Source organism: Vulpes vulpes, chromosome 4 (genome assembly GCF_048418805.1).
Source record: "Vulpes vulpes isolate BD-2025 chromosome 4, VulVul3, whole genome shotgun sequence".
NCBI lineage: Eukaryota > Metazoa > Chordata > Mammalia > Carnivora > Canidae > Vulpes > Vulpes vulpes.
Genome location: NC_132783.1, coordinates 94,303,295 through 94,324,097, shown reverse-complemented (window position 1 = coordinate 94,324,097; position 20,803 = coordinate 94,303,295). Strand labels below are relative to the sequence as shown.

Sequence of the window (20,803 nt, the reverse complement as noted above, 5' to 3'; positions counted from 1 at the left end):
AATGTGAAGCTCTGCAGGGGTGGGGGGGTGGGAGAAGCATTTTTTGTATAGCTAACAAAAATCATTGTGTTGAGGTTCTTTTTATAAGTGTATTGTCTCTTAAGCTGTTACCACTGGCTTGGATTAGAATAGACCACAGCTATGCCTCATTTTCACCCAGTAGGTATAATTCTGAACAGTTGTGAGCATAACTCTTATATATGAACTCATATTTTAAGTATTCTAGGGAAATCCTTTATTCGAGGGAGCCTTGCTGAGAATCATTTTGTAAAGCACTGTGCTCACAGTAAGCACTGGATAACTACATGGATGGACAGATGAAAAGAAGGATCCTTTTGTATGAACAACCCTTTGATCAGAGCCATTGTCTATGATTCAGTTTCTCTAGAAACTCTGTCTCCCAAACGGAGTATGGATGTCGCTGGGCCCTGCTCCAGTAATGACCTTTGTATGACTATCATCATGCTGTGTTAATGTTGATTAAAACAGAGTATACTTTCTGAATGCTTACCCTGAACCAGGCCCTATACTAAACTCTTTCATCTATTAGCTACTTTGATCCTCCAGGCAAGTCCATGAGATGAGAAAACCAGAGTTTAAAGATGCTTGGCCATGGCTTGCCACATTCACGTACCTGGTAAATGGTGGAGTCTGCTTTCAAATGTGAGTCTGACCCCAAAGCTTCTAACCCCTGAAGACATGTCTTTGTTACCCGTGTGTGTGTCCACTAGTTGCTAGCCCTCTGCAAATCTGAGCTCTGTTCCACGCACCTTTGTCCCACTGTGCCTGGTATATAGTAGGCTCCTAATGTGGATGAATGGAGAAGGAAGGACCAAGATTGTGGTTGGAGGACTTGGGTCCAACTCTGGTTCTGGCACCAGATAAATCATTTAACCTCCAGAGCACCACGTAAATTAGGGAACTAATCCCTGCCCTCCCTGTATCATAGAGCTGTTGTGAAGGTCAGATGAGAAAGAGCTTATGGAAACCAGAAGGAGCTATTTAGGAAGGATTCATAGACTAATTACCTAATTTACCTATTTTATAAATTCAAAACAGTTCAAGGCTAGGGTTCCTCAGAGCACCTGAAAGATTTAAATATTTGGAAAATGATTAAGGAAAGTATAGGGGGACTAAGATTTTAATCAAGCAGGAGGAGAAAGTGCTTTAATATAATTCAAAGCCTCATAGTGTATATACACATATTGGCAAATGAACAGTATGAATCCTGTTAGGTGACAAAAAGCATCCCAGGTTAGTGACAAAAAGCATCCCAGGACACTGAGTGGGGAGTCTGGGGACCAGGGTGCTCAGTAGAGCTTGGATGCTACCTTTCCCAAGGAACTGCCTTCATTTTGCGGCCAGGCCTCAGTTTCCCTATCTGTAAAATGAGATATTTGGATCAAATGACTCCAGGCTACAGTGATCTGTCATTCTAAACTTGGGTGTCTGGGGCAATCCTGGAGGACTGAGTTAGTTGTTCAGTTGTGTGGTTGTTCATGCTAGATGCTAGCACAGTGTTTGCTACCAGCTTCTGGCCTTTCTCCAGGCTGGCAAAAGGGCTGGATAGACCTTCACAGGCTGAGACAACAGAGAGGACCATCCCTGTGGTATCCTTCAGGTATCCCATAGAATGGTGCTGGATTCCACAGCTAGTCTGTGTATCGCATCAAATTAGGTTCCTCATTAACACCTTTAGCTCTATGTCAGTGGTCTTATTTGGGAGAATGTTCTATTCCCCTTGATACCCCTAATCCATCAATTTGAAACTGTTCAATTTCCCTTATTTAAAGCAAGTACAGTTTTTTTCTTAGGGTACAATATAAAAATGTTCTTTAAGACTTTTCTTTCAACCTTAGAACTATTTATACTCCTTAAAAACTTCAAGCTTTCAAGACTGATAAGAATGTGCCCTGTGATAGCATCTTGGGTTTTGTCATATTTATTTTCAAGCACATTGTTTAAACCTTTGTGTTGACACTGGCAGGTACACAGAGCAGGAATGACAATCCACATTTTACAAATGGCCTAAAAGGGGAAGGAAAGCACAGGGCACAAGGGACAGGGCGAGCTGGGGCTCAGGCTTTGTCTCCTTTATCCTGTTTAGTCCACCTTCTGAATGATGCAAGGCCACATTCATGGACCTGACAATGCAGGCTGCAGGTCATGCTCTTGTGACAGCTGAGAATATGAAGCCTCAGATCTCAGACTCCTTGCATACAGGCCTGGGGCTGGTGGCTATTCTGCAAACCCCTTCTTCTGATTCTTAGGGCTGGTCTTCTCACTACCTCGTTGATTTTCATTCAGCACTTCCCGTAAAAGCTTCAGACAGCACCTTCATCTCACCAGCATAAAACACATCAGGTTTTAGGGACTCATTGAGGAAAATGCTAGTAAAGCAAGAATCAGGAGAAGGGAAAAGAAGAAAACAACCAGCACTTGGACGGCCTGTCTCCTTATCCAAGAGTGGTAAGCAACCCTTGTGGTGGAAACGCCTTCTACTTTGTCTATAAAACCCTAAACCCACCCCAGTCTCTCTGCTTCAGCTTTGTCATGCATTTAGGGAAAAGTTAACAGACATTTCCAGTTTTCATGCTAAGGACTTGTATATTTTTTTCTATTGCGAATTTGCATTTATCAGTTGCTTATATGTAAGACTTCAAAATGGATTCAATTTAGTTTCCCAAATTAACCCACCTTGAATTCGAGATCTAATATCCAACCAAATGCAAAAGACATTATGATCAGAAAGTAGTTGAAATTAGCTTACCTTCTGGTAATAATTGTCAGATAGCAAGCAAGCACCTTTGGGATGATTCTCCCACTTAATTTCTCCTTAATTTCTTGATGGCCGTGCTCTCTGCTCCCATTTTCCTGTCAAGGAAGGCTGTCTCTGCAAAGACAGCCCACAGTTGCTCTCTCCCCCGCCTGGCATTTCTCCTCTGTGGGCTTCGCTGCGAACCCTCAGAACTGCCCAACTAGTTGGAACAGAGACTTGAATAAACTTCAAGTATTTCAGTGGTAAAAGTAAATCTTTATTTGGTGCATATTTTTTTATTTCAGTGTATTTCTGAGGAAAAGAGGTTGGATTTTGGTTAGCTATCATCACAGTTTTAAAACTAAAAACCTTTGTGTTCAAGATCAGTAAGTAGAGCTTCTCTGAGGAAGAGAGCTCTGTGTGCACTGGGCTTCATCTGCTGAGCTGGCTTCATAACTTAACATTGAGTGCTGGAAAAATCCTTCGTGACTACTTTATATATGGCCTAGCATTCCTATTCTTACACGTAATGCTGATTAAACTGTTCTTACAAAATCTCAGGACTGCCTCTCCAGGCACGTATGTTAGTGGTTCTCTGGGAATACCCAGTGATCTCTCTGATGGTTCATAGGCTCTGAGCTTATCCCCCTTATTTATCTTATCTGCTTAGAAAGGCTGTGGAAGAGAGACCAGTGTTCTCTGCCAGCCATCATATTTCAAAAACAGGATAAAAATTGCTGCAAAAGATGAGGAAGTAGAGAGGATAGGTCTGTAGTGTATTTGGTTCCCTGGCACTTTCTCTCAGGTTTAGTTTCATTTACCTCTGTTAAGGAGCAGTTTCAACTAGATTGACTAGGAACCGATATTTGTAATTATTTTAGTCCTCTTAACTGTACTATAGTTAGTCTAGATTATCTGAGAATAAAATGCCATGTTGCTTTGCCTTGGACCTACTGGCCAAGAAATCTAATAGCAAAACCCATACATCTGGTATTTTTTGAGCTCATCTTACCCTGGCATTTCATATGCAGCCTTTATTTGTAAGCTTTTGATTTGGTGGTAGTGGTGATATGTATAGCAATGATACTCTACCATCAAAAACCTAAGAACGATTTTTATCACTGCATCTGTGTAAAATCCAGCCGACTTTTCTCATCCCGGTGTGTGAATTTTCTCATCACCTGGTTGTGTGGTTGAATATTGGTTGCTGAGTTGCTTTGTTAAAGCCACAGACTTTGGAAGTGAAATCATAACACCAAGTGATCCCGGCTTCTGTCAATTCTTCTGTAAATAGCATGTGCCTGGGGAGTATTGTCTGGCCCCCGGGGAAGGTCAGCAAAGTGGTTGTGAGACAGGGTAATCTGGTCTGGGTCATGCTGAAAGCTCTTATTGATATGGGGTTAGTCTCGGTGGATAGAACACACTGTCACATGGTCATCGCTGTGATTGAGAGGAGTGAGATGGGAGGCCACTGGGGGGAAGGGGATGCTGCTGAGTCACTGAGTTCATTAAAAGGCTACTGCATGGCCAGGCAGCAAGACCAATGCCTGGACTGTCCCACACTTCTGGGTTGGTTAAGACTCCACTCCATGCCAGGCAAGGACAAGAGCACTTGACAAGGTAGGAACCCAAGAAGCTGATCTCTCTCACTGGGCCCATATATCTCTCACACAGCCCAGAGCCCCTGGACGTATTCATGGGGGTGGAAGAGTGAGACCCCAGCTGGATTGCGGGACCTCAGCCTCTGGTTTTTCCTGAGGGCAGGCTTCTCTGTGCAGATGCAAACGAGGCTAGCACTAAAAGATTTCCTGCCTTGGTGGCTCAAAAGTTCTGAAAGGGAAAAGAGGAACTTGTGTATGTGTTACAAGTAGCAAGCAGTCAAAAATACTATTTCTCCAGATTGGGCATAATTTAAAGTCACATTTAAACTTGGCAGTGAGCACTTGTTGTTTGAGTGGGGGAAAAACATGGTTGAGAATGTTAAATCATTGTTCTGTCATGTGTGCCATACAGTTAGTCTGGAGCTTCTTCTATACTACTAGAAAAAGTACAAAAATGACCAACTTTTGTCTGCATCAGGGGAAGTGGAGTCTGTTTAGAGTGGGGGCAGTGAGGACAAGTCATAATCTAATAAATGTGTCTCACCTCTCTTAGAAAAAGAGGATAGTTTTCTGATCTTTGCCTTAAATTTTGTTTGCAGCCTTATTCCAGTATGTATGAGTGTGTGCCTTATGCTAGATGGACGTGGCGGGTGTGTTTCTGTGACCCTACCACATACACTGTAGGTGTATCTGAACGACTGCTAATAAATGAATGTGTCTAGAAAAGGAACTATAAAGATGAGTCTAGAGACCAGTTGTATGTGTATGTTGTCAATAAACACTGAAAATTGGTGGTGGCTGGAGAATGCCTTTCAAAGTAAACTCTGAATGATGGAACTCCTCACTGTCCGTTATGAATCCTGGAGAATTGATTTTGGCAAATCTTGATTAAAAAATGGCTGCTTGGACTAGGGGAGTCTTTTTTGTAAGAAGTCATTTCCCCCTGAAGGTCTCTGTGCATTCAGGTAGAAAATAGGAGTTGCTTTATTTTTTTCAATTTCTTTCTTCTTCATCCCTTCCCTTCTTTCCCTTTTGCAAAGTTGAACATTGAGTTCTTTTCATCTCAAGTTGTTAAGAGGTGTCTAAGGCAAGGAAGGCAGACAGCAGATGTTTGGTGGCTTTGGTGAATGGGGAATTAGTAACGGAGTCTAGATATAGGTTGTGCAGGGTCTGGGAAGAAAGAACGCTTGTTTTGGTGCAAGAAAAGTTTGCTGTTTAATTGGTTGTGTTGGCAGCCAGTAAGGATTGGGAAGGCAAGAGAGCAAAGATGAAGAGAACCGGGTGTGTGTGGGGGGGAGTCATTCCTTGCTCCTGTCATCTCTTTCCTCTTTCCTGGCTTGAGTATAGCCTGTCTGGCGTGTTGCTTGGATGACCCATCAGGAAATCACTTCATTCCTGGCTCCCCTGGTCTCAATTAGCTTGAGTGTAAAAACTTACTTGATTTAATCTGTCCCTCCAGCAGAATAAGACTTTCCCTTTTTAGAGAGAAAGGAATGTGTGTCTTGGGCATTATGGACCTCTATTAAACTAACCTTCCTGCATAATTAAATTACTTACTTTGAAGTGAAGGAACACCTAAATATTAAGGGTTGAAGTGGGATCCAGAACATGGTTTAAATATTTCTTTCAAAATTTAATAGAAGTTTTAAAAAGGAGAATGTCGAAAGTATCAACTGGGGAGAAAAACAAAACGTAATTAGTTCTTGAGTTTTGTAAGTCACCAGCAAGGTGACCAAATGAGGCTTCATTTAACTTGGGGCCCTTGGTTTATGGAAGGTGGAATTCTAGATTGCAGTGGGCCATTCATTTCTAAGTCTAGATCTGAACATCTGTGATGGCAGATTAATTTTAGAGGGATAGATGTAATGGCTCAAAATAAGAGTTTAAAGATTTATTTATTTATTTGAGAGAGAGTGTGTGTACACAGACATGTGAGTGGGGGGAGAGAGAGAGAGAGAATCCCAAGCAGACTCCCCACTGAGTATGGAGCCTAACATGGGGCTTGATCTCACAACCCTGAGATCGTGACCTGATCTGAAGCCAAGAACTGGAGGCTTAACTGATTGAGCCATGCAAAATAAGAATGTAAGTTTGATCTCAAACTGCCATACTCCAAATAATCTGCAGATTATCCATTACAGAAAATGAATTGCTTATGTACTGCATGGTTAAGTTAGTTTGTGCTGAAGAAATGCACACTGAAAGATTTAGCCTGACAAACGTCCACTCCCTCTCTTGGCTTTATGGAGGACAGCACTGGTTCCCCACCTGGTAAGGGGTCTTCAGATCTCATCCCTGGACATGGCCAGATAGCTGTGGGTAATATCTAGCTTCAAATGCCTTCATTCTTCTGTCTTTCGAATTCCTCTTTGTTTTTGTGAATTGACCCTCTTGCTTATGAGGTTGACTAGATTTCTTTTTTCTTTTTCTTTTTTTTTTTTAAGGATTTTATTCTTTTGAGACCGAGAGAGCATACTTGAGAGAGAGCAAGAGAGAGAGAGAGAGAGAGAGAGAGAGTGAGAACACAAGTGGGGGACGACCAGAGAGAGAGGGAGAAGCAGACCCCCCCACTGAGCAGGGAGCCCGAAATAGGGCTTAAGGCCAGGGCCCTGAGCGCATAACGTGAACCGAAGGAAAATGCTTAACCAAGTGGCCACCCAGGTGCCCCCCTTTTTCATTTCTTAAGTTTTATCTAACATTACTATTATATTTGAAAAAAGTAAGCTTTCTACATCATCTCAGTTTGCTCTGTAGACCCAAGGTCTAGACTGAGCGGAGCTGAGAAGCTAAGGATGGGAGAACATTTCTCTCAGTTGAACCACTGGGTTTTGGTGTTGGAAGGAACCCTGTTAGCCCTTCCTTTGTAGTCTTCTCTGTTCTAGTGGGAAAGGGATCTGTGGAGACACATACGTTGATGCATTCTTAGAGCAACAGGTATTTCACTGTGAAGTTGTCATCTTGATGCGGGGCTGCTCTCCTGCACTTTCCCTGGATGGCTTTCTTCAAACGAGATACCCCTTCCCATTGCTCTGAACTGCTTCCACCAAGGCTGTGCTTGTAGGAGATCAGCTTTCCTTCCTGAGTTCAAGTTCATGGTAGTGATCGCCCACAGTCTATGCATTTGTGATGATATTCTAGCTCCCTTTTATTCTTTCCTATTGGGTTTAAAACCCTTCTGTTTATTTTATTTTATTTTTTAAAAAATATTTTATTTATTTATTCATGAGAGACACAGGGAGAGAGAGAAAGAGAGAGGCAGAGACATAGGCAGAGGGAGAAGCAGGCTCCACGCAGGGAGCCTGATGTGGGACTTGATCCCGGGACTCCAGGATCACGCCCTGGGCTGAAGGCAGGCGCCAAACCGCTGAGCCACCCAAGGATCCCCCCCTTCTGTTTATTTATTCCACTTCCACTCTAGCTAGGTTCTAAGTTTTACCTAAGTGTCTTTCTCTACTTCCCAAATTTCACATTAAAACTGTTCACCTTAAAACAAAACAAAATAAAACAGTTCACCACGTCAGTTTGTCATTGCAAAATTTTTTTTCACCCAAGTTCGGGAGCTGCCCTTTCTCCCCTGTTAGGGGGTCCTTATTCCTAGTGCCTTATATACTGCCTCAAAAATAAAAATTGTGGGCAGCCCAGGTAGTTCAGTGGTAGTTCAGCCCAGGTAGTTCAGTGCCGCCTTCGGTCCAGGGCCTGCCTGATCCTGGAGACCCGGGATTGAGTCCCGTGTCGGGCTTCCTGCATGGAGCCTGCTTCTCCCTCTGCCAGTGTCTCTGCCTCTCTTTCTCTCTGTGTCTCTCATGAATAAATAAAAATCTTAAAAAATTTTTAAAAAATCATGTTTTGCATTGTCACAAATGTTGTTGCAATCCGTGTCCACTTTATCCTTAAAAATCCATGACCTTCACCTGGAGGAAGGCAGGAAAAGACTCCCTCGGGCTTCAGGACTGCTCTCAGAATGTCCAGGAAGTTTTAATGGTTGTTCCTGTATAAAAAAGCAGATGAGGAGAGGAGAGAAGAGGGTAGGGTCAGTGTTGGCAAGCTCTCGCATCCTTCTCTGTACTATGGGTCATTTTCTTCAGGAAGTCTGCATCTTTGGGGAGTCATAATCTCATCTGCAGGGATCTCCAGCTCCCCACTCCTCGAATTCCCCTGGATCTGCCCTGAGACTCTTTTGTGGCTCTGGATGCAGTCCCTGCTCTGTAGGGCTGTAGCCTCACTTCCTTCACTCTTAGCCTGCTTGTGACTCATGTTAGATAACGAATCCCTTCAAGAACCTGAAAGCTGCAAACCTTCCTCCTAGAGGAAAATGCACATGTTCAATTTATGTCCAGTTTCAGGGGATTCAGCATATCCCACTCAAGGTGTGGGCACTCTGGGTGAAGGATCCAGTGCATGAGCCATATACATTGTTGCTTCGAAACTTGGCAATTTCTTTTTACTGCAGTCTGTATTACAGATTGTTCTTAATGCTTTGTGGTTTCATTTATAATGTACTTTTGGCCTTGGTGCATGCAGTTGGGTTAATCACAGTTCATATCACCCTCATTACTGGTCCACACAGGGCCTTCCTCTGTCACTTTTATTTTTGTATAACAACCAACCCTGTGAGCCTACCCCCAACTCAGAAGCAAGAGCTTGGCCATATTAACCTCACCTGAGCAGTCCCGCCTACTCTAGCTGGCATTGCCTGCCTAATCTTAAACCAATTATTGCCTGGCTTTTTTCAGAAATAATTTTGTCACATTTCTACATCTATTTTTTCTTTTTTTAAAAGATTTTATTCATTTATTTATGAGAGACATAGAGAGGCAGAGATATAGGCAGAGGGAGAAGCACGCTCCCTGCAAGGAGCTTGATGCAGGACTCAATCCCAGGACCCCGGGATCACGACCTGAGCTGAAGGTAGATGCTCAACCACTGAGCCACCCAGGCACCCCATATCTATACATTTCTAAAGGGCCAGCTGGATACAGTTTCAGTTCCTAACTCCTCTCAAGAAAACTGTAAGGTCTCTGAGGTTTTTAAATCTAATATGTTAAATATATTTTAATATTTAAAGGAATTAACATATTTTAATATAAAATATTTTAGTATTTAGTTTCAAATATCTGAGTGCCCACTAAGTGTTAGGTACTGAATGGCAGGGGAAGGTGGAAGTAAAATGACAGCCCTGATGTGTGTCACTCAGCTCGGGAAGAAGATGCTAGAACCCTTTAGGCTCAAATAATTACACCAACAGAGACATAAATCAAACCATCTCCTGTGGGTAATGCCATTTCTGTACATGGTAGGAGACCTGTTTTTAGTCAGGTGTATACATATTATGAGCAAGAAAATCTGCAGTGCCCCCACTTCCCTTGGATTTGAATTCCTGTCGGCTCTCAGTGTGGCCAGCAAGCCCCTCCTTCCATCCTCACACCTGTGCTGTACCTCCAGCTCACATAGCATTTGGTGACATGCCTTCATCTTCTCCTCACATGACTTTCCTTCCCCTCTCTTTCCACTTAGGTTTATAGAAGATGACATAGTGTGGTACAAAAAGCACAGGCCTTGGTGTCGGTGAACTTGGATTCAAGTCCCAACTTCCTGACTCTGGACCTTGAGCAGATGACTTAATGCCTTCCCCTCTCCTTCTTGAGGGCAAAGTGATGATAGTAGTAACTCCCTCATAAGGTGTGCTATGAGGAGTGAATGAAATCAGTGCCCTGAAGTCAAAGAAAACACATAAGACACAATAAGTTTTCAATAGTTCAGGCTATTTCTAATTGTTTGGAGCTGCCATGGTGCAAGAGATAGCAGAAGGTGAAAATGATGAGAGAGGTGGGCTTTGTCAGGTGCAGTGTGAGACATTAAACTTCTGCATGCTAGAAGGGGCCTAATAAGAGCTGTTTTTGATAAGAAAGAAGCCAGTCACAGTGACCTCCAGCCCAGGGCACCCTTCTTCAAAAAGTCTAAAGTCCTGTTTCCACAGTATCAACATGGGTTACCATTTCCTGTTCCTGTTACTACATGGATGTGTTATGTGTCCAGAACTAGGGCTCAAGTTTTCTGAAGGTAGAGACTGTGTCTTTTATTGTCAGTGTTCCACACAGGATGGCACCCTTCATAAATAGTTGCAAAGAAAATCAGTGGAGGTTCTAGACCACTGGCCCCAACCAAGACTGGAACCTATAGACATGCTTCTGTTTGCCCACAGATATTTTTTTAAGTTAGCATTGGTAAGTAGCCCTCTCATATCAAAATACTTCACTTAAAAATCCAGATTTTTGGATTTTCTTACAGAATTGTCTAGCAACACAACATCCACATTCCCATCTGGCTGTGAATGCTGATGTTGAGAAGCACATACCCAGTGGTAAGCAGGGCCTGCCTTCTCCAGTCTGTCAGGGACCTCACTGTTCCTTAATGTTCACCTGGCCTGCCTCCCTTATCTCTCACCTGTCTGACCTCCTGGGCACTGGAGTTTGTTACCCCATCTCCAGTGTATAGCAGGGAGGAAGGTTAGACATCCATTTAGTACTGCTTCTAAGACCTGACACTGGGCCCTGGGGCAGGGCAAGGAAGATGGGCATGAAGAACAGGATGAGTTGATACATAGCTGTATCCACAGGAGGACAGGTGGTTCATGTGCAGGTGTGACTGCAGTGGGAGATGGCATGTGCCCAGTGAGTGGGAAAGGATAGAGTTGGACAGAGGGGTGTCTGCTTCTGGGGGTCTCAGGAATGAGACTTAGCTCTTTAAGGATGACACTTTTGCTGTTTCGGGGGAGAAAATGCCCTTCTCTCTGGAGGGAGTGACATATGCAGGAAAAGACAGCTGTGTCTTGACCAGTTTGACCCACACATGGAGGAGCAGAGGGAGCTGGAAAGGGAGGAGGGATCAGACGAGTGACCTTGAAGGCCAGACAGTGGCATTTGGAAATAGGCACTAGGTAACCACTGTAGATTTTTGAGAATATTGTGATCAAAGGAGCTTGAGAAATGAACATTCTTTTCAGTTGTCAGCAAACAGATGTGACATGTGTCACTTCATGTGCTTGGGTTTTACAAAAGGAGCCCTCTGTATGCTGGTTAATTTTGCCCAAGTGCTATTTCTGTAGTTGGTGCTGCTGCTATCAGGTGACCAGTGGTACCTGCAAACATGAGGTAGGAGCGACAGGTAGGTCGCTGGTCTTCAGGTGTGGGTAATAGGGGAAAAGCAGGAATAGCCCACAAAACATGCTTTCGGGGAAAGATAAGAAATATTACCTAAGCTTTGGTTATTATTCTTAGAAAAGAATGATTAGAGGAGGAATTCTTAGGTGTATAAGTATTGATGGAAGCAAATCCCAGTTAGTCTGTAGACCTCAGTGTACAAATTGGCCCCACAAACAGGTAGAAATGCACATGTATGTGTGACTAAAGAGCATAAACTCTGGGAAAGTGGATCCCAAGCTATTAAGTGGTTTCCTATGAACAACAGAATTTGCTCTTACTTTATGTATCTCTGTGTAGTTTGAATTGGTAACAATGAGTAAAATACACACAGATACAGGATTTGACAACAGACATGTTTCCTTTATGGAAAGAATTTAGACAGACTAGGGAAAATACTTCCAACAAATATGTTACTATCCTCAGATATGGTAGAAACATCTGGTATGCTGAAGAATCCCTAGAATTTGTGAATGTTACCTTACAAGGGTAAAAGGGACTTGGCCTATATGTTTAAGAATCTTGAGATAGGGTCACCTGGGTGGTTCAGTGGTTGAGCATCTGCCATTGGCTCAGGGCATGATACTGGGTCCTGGGATCGAGTCCTACATCAGGCTCCCTGTGAGGAGCCTGCTTCTGCCTCTGCCTCTGCCTCTGCCTGTGTCTCTGCCTCTCTCTGTCTCTCATGAATAAATAAATAAAATCCTGAGATGGAAGTGTTATCCTGGATCACCTGATGGCCCTAATATAATGAAAAGGGTCTTTATAAGAGGGAGGCTGGAAGATGGAAGTGGAAAGAGAGAGATGTGATGAGGAAAGCAGAGGGCCAGAGTCCGAACAATCTGAAGAGTGAAGCTGGTGGCTTTGAAGATGGAAGAAGGGCCCCGAGCCAAGGAATGCCAGCAGCCAGCAGAAAGCAGGAGAGGAAGGGACTCTACCCTAGCCACTCTGGTTGGATCCCAGTCCTGCAGACACCTGGATTTTGGCCCAGTAAAACCATTTCAGATTCTTGACCCCCAGAACTATAACATAGTAAATGTGTGGTTAGAGCAGCGATGGGAAACTAAGAGTCTGAATGAATGAGAAACTCCCCTGCTGTCACTCAGCAAGTGCTTCTGTGTCCAGTCCATGTCATGTGTCATCTCTCCTGAGCCCTCACAAACCTGTGGGGAAGGTGGTATAATTCTTATTTGCAAGCAAGTGAAGTATAAGGTTTAAATTGTATGTCACACAGTTAGTGTCAGAGCTAGGATCCTCTCTAGTCCACATGACCTCACAGCCCATGCATATGTGTCTTTAAACTGTAACTCTTCAGAGTTACATGCAAAGGACATGCTAAATTGTAAGCAGTGGTTGGGGTACAAGTGATATTTTCTGCTTCTAGGGTTTTATTTTTTTTTTTAAGTTACAAATTTTCTAAGGAGAATATATAATCTTCCAGAGGTGGGTGAAATACTGGTCCTTTGCCTCTTACAGTTTATCATCAGTGACAACAAAGCCTCCCAGAGAATGTTTTTCTTCTGGATTAGAAACCCTCTCTGAAGTGGGGTTCAAAGTGTGCTTTGATCTAATAGTGTCGCCGTATCAAAACATTGCCAGGTTTTGTCCTGGGTGACTCTCAGCTGTGGGGTTGTGTTCAGGGCCAGGTGAGTGGGTGCCATGGTGATGGTGGGGTGCAGATGGCAGGGCACGTGGCCCAGGGCCTAAGCTAATGGGGAATGTGCACCACCAGGGACTTGGCACCAGCAGGCTGCTCGGCTTAGTTGCTCTTCTGTAATCAGTTGTGTCATTTTACTGTCACATGCAACTAAAACTCAAAAAGAAAAAAGTCACCCCATCCTTAGCTTTGTGACTTTGCTTCCTTTCTGTTCTTCCTCATGTACGCAGAGGTGCAGCTCAAGCAAAAGTGCTGCTGATGATAGGGAGGTAATCTCTGCCTGCATCACTGTGAGATCAGAGTCCCCATGGTTGTTATCTCCACATCCCATGGGTCCCCTTCTCCCCCTGACTGCCAGCCTTCCTTTTTCCAGCTGAGGTGACAGCCTGTCTCTGGGGACACACGGCCCAGCAGTAAGGCCTTCTAGGTGCTCTCCAGATGCTGTGACGTCATGCTCTGGGACCAGCCTGTTTCCCCACAGTGCAATCTAGAACAGGGTCTCACCAGGATCAGTGCTTCTGCAGGGGTCAGGGCAAGAAAGAAAGGGGTTAAAAAAAGGCAGAAGGAGAGGTTAGTGGCAGGAGCAGAGCCGACTGGGTATGGGCTGCAAGGTTTGGAAGCTGACTGGGAGGCTGAGTGGGTGGAGAATGCGGTGAGCACCTCAAGGAATTCTCGAAACCTGAGAGGTCAGGAGAACTGTTAGGAAAATGTGTGACCATCTGTTGTGGAAGCTGATAGGGGCATGCCAGCCTTCTTAACCCTCTCTTCTCTGACATTTCTTATGTCTGGGTGGGAAGAAATCAGGAGCATGGACAGGTAAACAGCCTCTAGCTCCTGCTCAGACATCCAGAATCTGTATGCAGTGTGATGGGTGCTTCTAAAAGACAGTGATTGTAGTTTGTGCATTTGATGCTTTGTTTTATTTATTTATATATTTTTTAAAGATTTATTTCTTTTTGGGGGTGGGGAGAGTGAGCAAGAGCAGTAACACGAAGTGGGGGGAGGAGGAGAGGAAGAGGGAGAAAGAGAATCCTTCAGGCAGACTCTCTGCTGACCCCAGATATCAATATGGGGCTCGATCTCATGCCTCTGAGGTTACAACCCTGAGATCTTGACTTGAGCCTGACCCAAGAGCCAGCCATTCAACTAACGAGCCACCCAGGTGCCCCGATTTCTGTTGTTTTAAAACTGATCTTAAAAAAACAACAAAAAAACCCATCTGATCTGCCTGCTGTCCTGGTCCTGCCTGCTGTGTGCAGTCATGCCCCCCTCAGACTCCCCGCCCTGCTCTGGCCTGCCCTCCATCGCCCTCTCTTACTTCAGGGTACTTCTATTTGGCCCTATGCGCAGTTGTGGATGTGGTGAGGGGATTTGTTTTCATGGGGCATTTCCGTTTCTATTCTGAAACTTGAGGAGTGTTTATTGTTCTTCTTTGCCTCTCAGGATGAGGCAGGCCCCCAGGAAAAGGAAAGGCTCTGAGGGTGCTTTCTCACACGGCCCTCTGCCTCTGCTGTGGGGTCCCTTGGCACAGCCTTTCCATGTTTCCAGATGCTGTAGTTCTCAACCCCTGAGGGCTTTCTGCCTTATTGTGCAGCCCCTGGTGAATATCACTGTACCGGCTCCTGCTTTTACCCTACCACCGCCTAGGCGTTGTGGGGTTTTGTCTGTCTGTCTAGTTTCATCCACAGAAGGGAGAGCTCATCCTGAGTAGCTCTGTACTCTTCAGCTGTGATGCATGGACAAGTTTCCTCCCTGCAGTGGGGTTTTTCTTGGTTTGGATTCAGAATCATGTCTTTACTGTGTTCCAAGGGCCTCCTTGTCCTGTGGAGTGCCTCCCTTGAAGTTTTTTTTTTCTTTCTTTCTTTTTTCTCCTTCTTTCCTTCTTCCCTTCCATTTCTTTTTTCCCTTGCCTTCCCTTTAGGCTCTCAGGGGAAGGCAAGGGAAGGGGAGTGAGGGGTGCAGCAAAGGGAGAGGAACAGAGAATCCTGAGCAGACTTCACACTGAGCACAGAGCCTGACTTGGGGCCTGATTGCTGGACCGCCAAGATTATGACCCAAGTGGAAACCAAGAGTCGGATGCTCAACTGATTGCACCACGAAGTTTTTCTGACCTTAGAGAATTCCGATAGCCTTCCTTTTCCACCAGATTTTGCCCTTGCCAGGAAGGCCAAACAGCAGGATCTGGGAAGACACAGCTCTCACTTATTGGTTCTCAGTCTCCTTCCCTGTAGCCCATTTAGCTGCATGTGGAAATGGAGACCAACTGCTTACCAGAGCCTTTGGGACTTGAAGCAGCCTTGCAAATGCAAGCAGAAGATGACTAGCCCTCTCATATCTTGTCACCTGATCTGAAGCTGTGGAGTTAGGTCACTTGACTACAGTTTGGTGGGCAGGAAGTAGGGGACATCCTAGGGACTTTCACACATGATTGGATGCTCATGGAAGACACCAAGTGGAAGAGTGCTGGGCTGCATGGTGGCAAGGCTGGGTACGACTGGCTGTGTAGGCCAGGGTCTCCGTAGGGTAATGCTGCTGTCTTGGTAACCAAGCAAAGGAGGAACCCCAGGGGCTCCTCCTGCAGGAATATTCTACAGCTGTTGTGGTAATTATAAGGCTGCTTCTTTATGTGTGACTGTCCAATTAAGATTGTGGCTAATGAACGGAAAATGGCTAGCCTTGTAAAATCAAATTTGGTAGTCCTGTCCGTGTCCTTGAACACAAAGTACTTCTCTTAAAGCTTAGCTAGGATTGTACCAGACTCTGATCACTGCTTTAGCAGTTGGAGACTCTGGTTTGCTCAGGGGGTTTGCACTCACTTTGATTTACTCTCTTGTGCAGCATGAAATAGAAGGATGTGTATACACTGTGGCATAGTGATAGTTGGGAGTCTTGGAGTTACCCCAGTCCTGGCTCTGCTTTAGCAAGTCAGTAATCCTGGAGGATCAGTTCAGTTAACTCCTAGACTCCATTTTACCACCTGTAAAATAGGCTTGCACCTAAAGGGCAAGCTTTTACTTTGAGACTTTTTTGATGATGATGAGATGATGATAGTTAAGCACTTGCTATGTGCTAGGCGTATTAGGTGCTTTAAGTACACTAGTACAGTATTTAACCATAATAGTGCCTCCGGGGAAGATTCTGTTTTTGTTTTGTTTTGTTTTTAAGATTTTATTTATTTATTCATGAGAGACACAGAGAGGTAGAGACACAGGCAGAGGGAGAAGCAGGCTCCATGCGGGACTTGACCCCAGGACTCCAGAATCACACCGCCGGCTGAAGGCAGGCACCAAACGGCTGAGCCACCCAGGGATCCCCAGACACTGTTTTTTTACCCACCATTTTACATGCTAGGTAACCAAAGCTTAGTGAGGCCAAAGAACTTTACTAATATTGCATGAACAGATTGCAGAGACAAAATTCAAAAGCATGATTCTGACTCAAAGGCTCAAATTTTCTAATCACATTGAGATGTGAATAGAAGTAAATGTTAAAGGAAGGTTTCCACACCCACCCATTTATCAAAAATTAAACTTCAATCATATGATTTGTCGTGGGATGAGAAGCAATAGCCACTCTCATTGCAGTGCTCACAGGAGTATAAGTTGCTACTACCATTTATAAAGCATTTGGACAACTTTACAGAAAACTGAAAGTAGTCTAACAGTTCTACTTATAGATGTATCTGGGAGATGCTCCCAAGCACAAGGAGACAAGTAGAAGGCTTTCCATCACCATGCTATGTATAATAGGAAACAAATTAAGGGCAGCTGAAACTTCTAACAGTAAGTAAATTGATGAAACATGGAATTATATGATGGGATACCCTACAGCAGTGAAAACAAACACCTTCTTAAGTTAGCCAAGGAAAAGGAAGCAATTAGAATGAATACTTTATTAATTTGTTATATCAGTGTAGATTATTTTACTATGGCAAGTGGGAGCATCATGTTGAAGGCTGTGGATAAGAGAACACTATGCATAAAATTTAAAGGAAGATAAACAAGTTTAGACACTTATGGAAAGTTATGTTACATGAAAACCTGGTAGGGCAGGTTCACACCAGCTTTGATGGGGTAGCTGTCTTTGAGGAAGAGAATGGGATCAAGGATGGCCAAAGAGAGGCCTTCTTCAAGTGTTAGCTATAACTTATTTCATTTAAAAAAATCTGGAAGCAAATACGGCCAAAGATTGACATTTATTAAATTGAAGTAGTCAGTACATAGTATCATGCTCTACTGTTCTGTACATCCTAAATATTCCTTGCAAAGATTGTCATACATTCTTGCTTTGAACTTTCCTTAGTAGCCACATACCTTCATCCTTTGAGGGTAATTGGATTTTTTTTTTTTAAATAAAGGGCAATTGTCATTGAAAATGAGTGAGGTAGATAATAAACCAGGAGAATGCTGTCTTTTAATGGAGGATTTGGTGTGGCTGTCAGGGAGAGAGAGTAAATATCTGAGTGACAGCAGCGTTGGGAAAGCAGAGGCCTGTCCTTGCAAGCCGACTTCTCTGGACAGAGTACATCCATATAAATGTGTGAGTTGGTCCTGCTTGTTAATAGGTCACCCTTGTTACTGACCTGCCTCACAGCCAGATTGTTGTGTTTTCTGATAGACCCTCATGGTCTGTCTCTGTTCCTGCCACCTGGTCCTTCAGGCCATTCTTCTCAGTTTCAGTGTAAAATTACATTAGAACTTCAAAGTTTTTCTCTCCTGTCTTGTGAAATCAGGGGATGGCCTATGGTGAATCCCTCTATCAGAGCATAACTGAGCCTCACACTGCATGGGACAGTTGACCCTTGGTCACAGTATAGGATGCCAGCCTCATCCAGAAAGGATGTCAAGTTTAAGGGCTGTGGCTTTCAGTAGGGCTCTCTGGTTTTGGAAGCCTTTGGAAGCAGTGGGCAAGTCTGAGGTGTTAGGGATTCTGTTCAGGTGTATCTTCTAGATGTGTTCCAGTGCTCTGCTCAGTGATTGCTTTTTATGAGACTTGGCAGACAGCCTGCCTCTTCCAAGGTCTAACTGTCTCTGGGCTTTGCAGTCAGAAAGTCTGTTGTGCAGTTTCACCTTGTCCTGTGGGGGGGAAAAGCATTTCTCTTCTCACATTTACTTTTCCTTGTGTAGTATCATCTTCTCATCCACATTGTCTAATGCTGGCTTTTAATATTCTTTGCTCTGTTTTAATAGTTCATTGAACTTGGAATTTACCTAAGTAAAAGGCATGGCTTTGGGGTCGGGCATTTTGATTCTTGGCTCTGCCATTGACTGACTAGCTTTGTGATGTTGGGTGCATTATGCAGCCTCTGAGACTCCGTTAAGTCACACTTAGAAGAACAGCAATAGCACCTTCCCTGAAGGGCCATTGTGGTGATTAAATGACCCAATGTGTGTAGAGTACCTTTGCGCATGACATTCAGGTTAAATGTTGATTGCCCTCTTGCTACGATACCCCTCCAAAAAATGTGTATGACCCCAATCTGGATTTCCCTCTCTTCCTCTGTGCTGTTGAGTTGTTGGTGATACAGTTTTACTTGATGATCAGGTTAATCTAAGGCCTTCAGCCTCTTGATCAGATTTACTTACTAAATAATATAAATTTTGCAACCATTCACATGCAGTCTCTGGGACAGTCTTCTTGAGACTAAATTGGAACTGCCAGGTATGCAATGTCAGAACACATGAGTCTGTGTTTCTTACCTGTTAGATGAAGGTGCCAGAATCATTTGAAACTTTTTTTTTTTTTTACCTCTTTTTGGTAAACAAAGATGAATTTAGTTTGTCAGCTGGCTTTTATCTTTTCATGAAGCTTGACCACATCCAATCGTGGCTATGATGAATTTATAATGGAAAATGGGGCATCCAGAAACAACCACAGGCTTAAATGTAATATGGACAAGCTGGCTCTGCTATAAGCTATATCTGTTATTTCAATTCCCATCTGAGGTTTCTACCTCCTTAACTCTAAATAATGCATGACCCCTTTTACATCCTCTTTTCAAGACCCTGGGAGAGAGAGAAAGGCTTCTTTATGGTTTGGTTTACTTGTTCCTACTTTTCCACGTCTAGAATGATAATGGGATCATGCTCCATCAGGCCTGTGCACTAAATTTGTTCATGCCCCTCTTGTTATATCTTTGTCCCTCAATTTGTTCTGAGTACATGATAGAACTGGAAGGAGCCTGGCTTACAATGTGGATTCTATCTAACGTGCTGTGGCTCACGTTTGTGAGAACTTACCTCTTTGAGAAAAGTTGAGTTTTTCTTTGTCATGAGTGCACACATTCACTTTTGGTTCTGTTAGTGTGTTTTATTGCAACATTCTCTACTAGACTAAAGGATACTTGAAGGTTGTTTGGGAGCTTGCTAAGTGTTTGTTACCATACAGCCTGTACAGCCAGTGTACACTCTAAATGATGTAGTAGTGAAATGGTGTTTAAGGATGTGTCATTCGTCAACTACGAATACCTATTTCAGGAATTCTGTAACACAGGAGGGACATGTGGACATAATGGGTCAATGGTTAATCTATAATTTAGGATTAGATACTCTTGGTGTCTTGCTGGATCCTCAGAGAATTCCAGCTCTGGGGGAAGTTGGCACTGTTTCTAAGGGACATGGGGTGCTTCTTGGGCTAGTGCTCTCTCTCTCTGTGCATGTGGGATACCTATATAAAGCACAGTGTCCTGCTGTGGTATTAAGAAGTGGGACTACCCTGAAAATATCTCCAGAATGCTTGGTCTTAGCTCTGAAATGTCTTAGGATCCTCTGATTATTCCAATATCCTAGTCTGTTGAGGGTGCTCTTAGGCCATTTTCATTAGGAGGAGGAAGAGGAAGAGGAATCCACGTCCTGGTGTGCCTGGGTGCAGAGTCCATGCTTTTAACTACCCACATTTATATACGGTCTTGTTGCTCTTCAGCAGTGTGGTGAGAAATAAATGAGATCATGTAAATACAGATTGAACCACACGCAATAAAGGCTGTCAAAGTTTTCTTTTAAAAATAGGAGAACTCAGAAGAAAACAGTCTAATTTGGCAAGGAAACCTTGGGGTCAGCTTCTGGGAGGAGGTAATATGGAGGGTAACCTGGAAAAGTTGTAGGGATAGAAGAGTGTGGCATTAATACATGTAGGGCTGGTGTGGCCACATTGTGTGTGAAGGGTGGAAGGAAGACTGGTAGTGACAAGACAGTGTGAAACGGAGGAGGAACAAGAGACGGAAGTTTCGATGTGTTTGGAATGGTTGGTTGAGGGCAGATGTTGAGCCTCACAGTGTCCTAAATCCCAAAGGCCAGCATTTTGCAAGCATTCCCCTAAAGCAGAGGCTCTCAGGCTCAGCATTTTGGGGTGGGTAATTCTTTGTCACGAGGGTAGCCCTGAGCACGGGAGGCATTTCACAGCATCCTTGTCCTCTTACATACTATGTGCCAGTAGCACCCCTCTTTGTGCCCCACTCCCATTGTGAAAAACCACAAATATCTATAGACATTGCTTGGGAATGGAATTGCCTCTGGTTGAGAAACACTGCCCTAAAATAAGGCAAGCTTAGGAAATGCCCACCTGTCAGGAAGCTGTGCACAGCCAGTGC

At 43.9% G+C, this 20,803-nt stretch overlaps 1 protein-coding gene across 17 annotated transcripts in view; it reads left to right on the top strand.

Moving 5' to 3' along the window:
* MCC (MCC regulator of WNT signaling pathway) overlaps positions 1-20,803 on the top strand; it is a 349,930-nt gene that overhangs the window by 143,455 nt on the left and 185,672 nt on the right. For 2 of the 17 annotated variants that reach the window (XR_012001145.1, XM_072756473.1), the window contains exon 1: positions 1,990-2,469. The exons of 11 other annotated variants lie outside the window; for them this stretch is intronic. The gene's annotated coding sequence lies outside the window, so the exon portion shown is untranslated. Of the gene's footprint in view, positions 1-1,989; positions 2,470-4,215; positions 4,379-20,803 lie in introns of those variants that run through there. 4 more of the 17 variants (XM_026006020.2, XM_072756469.1, XR_012001148.1 and 1 more) reach the window with 4 other exon arrangements.